Source organism: Rhipicephalus microplus, unplaced genomic scaffold, assembly GCF_043290135.1.
Source record: "Rhipicephalus microplus isolate Deutch F79 unplaced genomic scaffold, USDA_Rmic scaffold_22, whole genome shotgun sequence".
NCBI lineage: Eukaryota > Metazoa > Arthropoda > Arachnida > Ixodida > Ixodidae > Rhipicephalus > Rhipicephalus microplus.
In genome coordinates this window covers 3108255-3114116 of record NW_027464595.1, presented here as the reverse complement: position 1 = coordinate 3114116, position 5862 = coordinate 3108255, and the positions used below count along the sequence as shown (strand labels likewise).

Genomic DNA, 5862 nt, shown 5'->3' with positions numbered 1-5862 from the left:
GCCCATCAGTTGTAATGTTTCTCTATGGTAAATTGAAGCATGAAAAATATACTACTACTGTTATATACATACATATATTATGGAGCAAATACATAAAAAGTTTTTTGTGATTTGATACAAGTGAGCTCTTGTTTGATTATGAGATTGGGCCTGTCGATTGACCACGTTTGATAATTGGAAAGGTAATGTGAATTTATTTTTCAGAAGCCAGGTTGCACTTAAAAAATTCATGTTATTTTGGAAAATTAGTTCTATAGACGATTACCACTGTGCTAGTACTATACTTCAGTAGGACATATATATTGCGGGACGTAAATTTTACATGAGGCTTCAGTTTATTTCAAAGTGATTATAGCAGATTTTGGTCACATTAACGAAGTGATAGCTTCCTCAAATAAGTTTTAGAAGTGAGTGCTTTGATGATTGTTTTTAAATATCTCGTTTTTGGCTCTTCACAGATCGCAGAGATTGGTTTTTTAAGGTCCTGTGAATCATCGGTTGAACATTCTGGCACATCAATCCTCATCATTACTTGGAGCACCTGTACAAAAATAGGAAGGACGCGTTCTCCCTAGCTATGCAAGCCTATGTCACTGCTGGGACTGTTATTCAGCGGATGGGGCGTGGAAGCATGCATGGCAGCCTCATCTGGAAGGACTGCGATCTGCTTGGGAGCTTCGAGCGCACAAAACTGCCTAACGGCTAGCTGCAAGGTAAGTTTTTCTTTAATACATACGATTACGGGAACACCACTTACTGTGCACAAATTGAAAACCCAAGCATGGTTGCTTTCAATGGATACCTATAATATTCTTACACATAATTCTTATTCAACATTTATAGAACTAAATTGCAAGATAATTGAGAATGTTGAAAGCTGAAAGCCTGCAGCTTATGAATGAAACTCCAATAATCTGAGGCTCAAAAGCTTGTGCTTTGAAACGAGCACAAATACTTGGATTCCTTATTGAGCTCTCGAGCTTGTCACTTCGTCTGTGGATCAAGTGCTCTGGAAGGAAATAGCAAGTGGGTGAAAATTGCCTGGCTGTTCACAACTTGTAAGGAGAAAGACCTATTGAAGAAGCTTCAGATGACATAGGGCCAGTAACTGCATCTTTTGCCTAATGTAGCTTTTTCTCTCTCAGTGCTGTTGCTTATGTTTCAGCCGAACATGTTCACCACGATTGCATAGTGATATATATTTTTCTACAAATTGTACCTGACATAAGTATGCATTGTTGATCTCTAAAAGTGACGTTCAGTGTGTTTCAAAGCCATGGCTTCTCGTTTTTCTGTCTGTGGCTAGCCTATTTCAGCAGCAGAGCGATGCAGCTAGCACACATGCAATCCAAGTCATGGAGCGCTCCTTTGGTGTTCTGTGCAGGACGCAGCATATCCATCCGGCAAGACACTGGTATCAACAATAATGGTGAGTGTTGGTGGCACCTGTAGGAGCCCGTTGTGTTTGTTGCGTATCATTATTTCCCCTGATGAAGTGCATTTTTGAAAGGTTTTCTTCATTTAGAATAATAGATGTCAGCAACAAGCACACTCATAATCCACAAGTTCTTTGTGTCTTCTAGACTGCCCATTTTCTCCTATACGCAGTACGGTGAGCTGGCTATGTTAGACAGCCTTAAAGTTAGGAACATTGGCTGTTGCGTTGTAATGCAGTCTAACTTGTATTTCTTAGTGAACTTATTTTTGGTCGGCTTCTCGCACCTAGTGTAAAGTCAAAATAGAAGAAACTTTATTGGCTTTTTATGTCTGGCGGAAGTTTCATGCCTTCATCTATAACATTGCAGTTTTGCTCTTGTATCATATTAAATATATTTTCAGTCTTCACTGTTTGTGTGTGTGTGTGTTGAGGCTTGTCATTGGCTTCTGAAAATACAATATCTGTAAATATGAGCACATAATATACAACTATACACTCTTGCATCTAGCATGGTTGTAACAATGATCTGTATTTTTCTAAGTTCCAGCAGTAACAAGGGGTTTGGTGCTCCACGGTCATGTACAGTGTATCAAGAACAGAGCACAGAAGACCAACAAGTATAAAGGGACTGCCAGTGACTGTTCTCCTGCTCAAAGTTTACAACAGCAGAAAGAGCACATTGTGATGTCAGAAGCAGCTGCTGCTTAACTTCTTAGCAGTGCATTATTCAGCAGTTCCTTTGCTTGCATTCAAAATTATTTAAATTTTGCACGGAAGATACCAAACTATGACACTAATTTAAAGGCTGCTGTAGTGTTAGTGGGCAAATATTTTTGAGCTGAAGTTTTCAACATGTGTGTTAAGTGCCTGCGTGCCTCTACATTTACGTGCCAGAAATCACAGCATCCATGGTCGCCAATGGTAACTGTGTCTGCATTCTTTGTAGTACAAGAAGCAAAGCCATGGATGCAGTAATCATGTACTTATTCGATGTAATCCTTCAGTGTACACTCATTTGTATAGCACCAATGATGCCATGAGTGTATAAGCTCTGGGAAGTGAATTTATGTGGATTATTTTATTTGGAAGGAAGTAGATCATCACTACTCCTAGTATATCTTAACAGAAGATTTTAGTGCTTGGGTATTATCCCACTGCCTGTCCGTCCTTCAACAGTCTACTTATCTACTGTGTAAGTGTAACTTTTTAAATGTATACTTTGCTCGGATAGGTTTGTTCATAATGTAATGCAAGTGACTTATCATCTATGCAGCTCTACTCAGACTAGAAATAAAAGTACTTATTTTTATATGTAGCTATACCATGCATTCACTTGTGTTTTTCTAGGTGCCTGTACAATTGTTTAGCCCTACAAAAGTGCTGGTATACTCTAATATTGAATCTGGCATCTTAAAATAGTTTGTTAGTGGAAGTAAGAATGTTTTTACAATCAATATTACTATCCTCAGATGAACCGTGAAAACTCTGTGGAAATTTATTTACATTTTTTGAACTTTGTGAAGGCAATAGTTGTTATGTTCTTTTATTGTGGTCCTTGTTTCATGCAAATGACACATAATTACTTTGCAGTGGCATAGTATTTGTTGTTATTTTACACATATGTGCTGAGCAACATCGCAGTTGAGGCCAGCAGCAAGACATACATGCAGCGCACTGGAGCATCACCTCACATAGTGTACAGTGTTTGCCCACCAGTAAACTCAATATTTTTCAAGCAGACTAATAGACAGCTGTATGGGAACTGTGTTGATGTGCAAACTTTGAAGTCTTCTTGAGGAGTGTTTTTCATCATTTTTGTCCAAGTGAAGTAGCTACCCAAGGCCACAACTGGTGGGAATGTGGTGGTTTCCTCTCTCCAAAAGCACTCTTACCAGCTGCCTCAATGTTAGCATGGGGTGAATTCACGAACTGGAAAAATAATTGGTCTTTGTTTTCTTAGCCGAAAGAGTCGCTTCTACCGTTGAGCCACCACGACGCGCCAGAATAGAAACTTTTAGCTAAATAAAGTTGATTCTACTTTTGAGAAGTGTTTTGGGGAAACGAAATGGCACCTATAGCTGTCAATATAAACACTGTTTGCACCAAGGAGCTTAGTAGCTTATAATTGTATTATTCATGTTTTGTCTAGAATTTACTCGTGCTGTGTTAACTTTCAGTTCAAGTGTCCTAACATGCTTTGTTAGTGGGTTGTGAATGAGCCAAGCTATGTAAATAAACAGAGTGATATTGCAGACATGTACAAAATATTGATGCACAGCCCTTTTCTTTAGCATGACATTGTCAAAGGCTTTATTCTTTTGTTTTTTATAAAAACTGCTTGTCACTGGGCAGCAGCAGAAAACTATGCATCAAGCTTTTGCGAGATAATTCGAGAAAACCGTGTTCAGACATAACAGTGCCGGTGGATATCTCTCGTAAGTTACTTTCTGTAGTATATTCAAAATGAGTGTATTAGAATTGTTGTTTTATAGCCATTCATTTTAATATTTACACCTGAGTGTATGTATGTATGTATGGGTGTACATATGTATATGTGTGTGTGCGTATATGTATGTATGTATGTATGCATGCATGTTGGTATGTATGTATGTATGTATGTATCTTTTAAATGAGAATCCGTTTATCATTGGTGAGTAAGTTTGGAAATGATTTGGCTGAATTAGTTTCTAGTTATTTCTCTTTTGAGCCATTATACATTTCAATTTGTTTTGTACTGCATAAAAATAAATGTAACCTTACACAGAATATGTGTGTTCGAAGAAGTTGTTTTATTTACCAACCTACAGTCATGGGCAAGAAATTGGGTAAAATGGAACGGACCTGCGAAGATTAGTTTAGAGCATAGCTACTCTACATGGCATATCTCGTACACATTGCGTTGGTTAAATATGTCGATTTCAACCTTTCAATTTTAATCAGAATAAGCAATCTATCACCCGTGGTTGTATATGTGTGTGATATTTATGCATACTGTGATACCGGTTCGCAATTACAATTAAGGTCACAAACCTAGTCAAGCTGAATACACGAATTTTGTCCAAGCACCTTTCATCTGCACTGGAACTGTTGTTAATAAAAAATAAACTTCAGTTTAGAAATTTATTCTAGTAACCAAAAGCAGGGTAGCTCTTTATCACACAAATCAAATCGCCATTATTCTGTTCCATTCTGGACAATAGGGGACCCTCTCAGCAGAACTTGATTACCTGCTATAGTTCATTTTAACCATTGGCAGCGACATTACACTGAAGCGTGCAGCATGACAAATAGCGGGAGAGAAGACACAAACTGATCACTCTGTTTGCGTCAACTCTAACTGTCCGTGCTCTTTGGTCCTGCTGCATGTGATGATGCCCACCAAATTAGCACGAAAGCGTGTCCCTACAAAGGCAGTCAACTTGGCTGCAAGCAGTTAGCTCACTGCATGTGTAGATTTTCTTCAAAACACCGTGAAGACTGATTGCTGGTCGAATATCCAAAGACGTGAAAAGTAATATACCAGGTATGATATTGGTATTTCAGCACTAGACACTTTTGCGATAAGAGAGGATGGAGGAGAAAATTATGAACCCTCAATTGTTTAATTTTTGAAGGAGCACAGTACAGCGCTTTTGGGTCAAAAGGGGAGTGAAAGAAGCAAGTGCGAAAGCCTACTTCTCAAAAAACTAGTACCCGCCACCACGCAAAATGTCAGGCCGGGCAACCTCTTGAAAAAAAAAGTGCTCAGCGATTCTGCGAATCGAACTAAGTACCTCCTAGATTGTAGTTGAGCGCTGTAACCGCTCGTCCACTGCAGCAGTGCTTGTGTTCGCCCTATTGCTGATATACTGTCATTCCTTCGAATGAATCCAAATGCTGAAACGTCCCGTGAAAATTTGTCAAAAATAGAAAAAATAGTTAGAATGCGTTTTCCCAAGGTTACTAGAAGATAGAAACCGCCACGTGTGACTGTATAACCGTGCGCTATTTATTCTTGTACATTACTGTCATGACGTTGGGATAGCCAGCTCTAACGTACGCTACCTTGTCATAGTTTGCCAAATATAGATAAGAAAATAAAAATATATATCGGCCTGTGACAACGCTAATCAACTATTATGAGTTCACTGTCACTAGTGTCACTTTCACTAGATGAATGCTCAGTTTGCTTCCATTATCGTTATTTAGGAAAGTTTTGGCTCATTAACTCAACTCTCTTAATTAGCATTGATTCTCACACCTAAGGACAGTCACACATCTTCTCGCTTTCTGAGTGGCTGTCTCTCCCATATAACGCGTACTCCACTTTTTATGCTCTCCGAGCATCTGACCCTGCTTTGCGGAGACATTCCCTGACGTCTGCTGGGCCAAAAAATTGTCTTTATTATCTATCAATTTCAAGTTTTCGCGAAGCCGAAACGAGA

At 38.8% G+C, this 5862-nt stretch overlaps 1 long non-coding RNA gene across 1 annotated transcript; it reads left to right on the top strand.

Moving 5' to 3' along the window:
- The first annotated feature begins 1304 nt into the window (after window positions 1–1304).
- LOC142786309 (uncharacterized) lies at window positions 1305–2847 on the top strand. Its single transcript, XR_012889000.1, has 2 exons — window positions 1305–1429; window positions 1980–2847. It is a non-coding gene; the product is annotated as an uncharacterized LOC142786309 (long non-coding RNA).
- Window positions 2848–5862: the final 3015 nt, after the last annotated feature.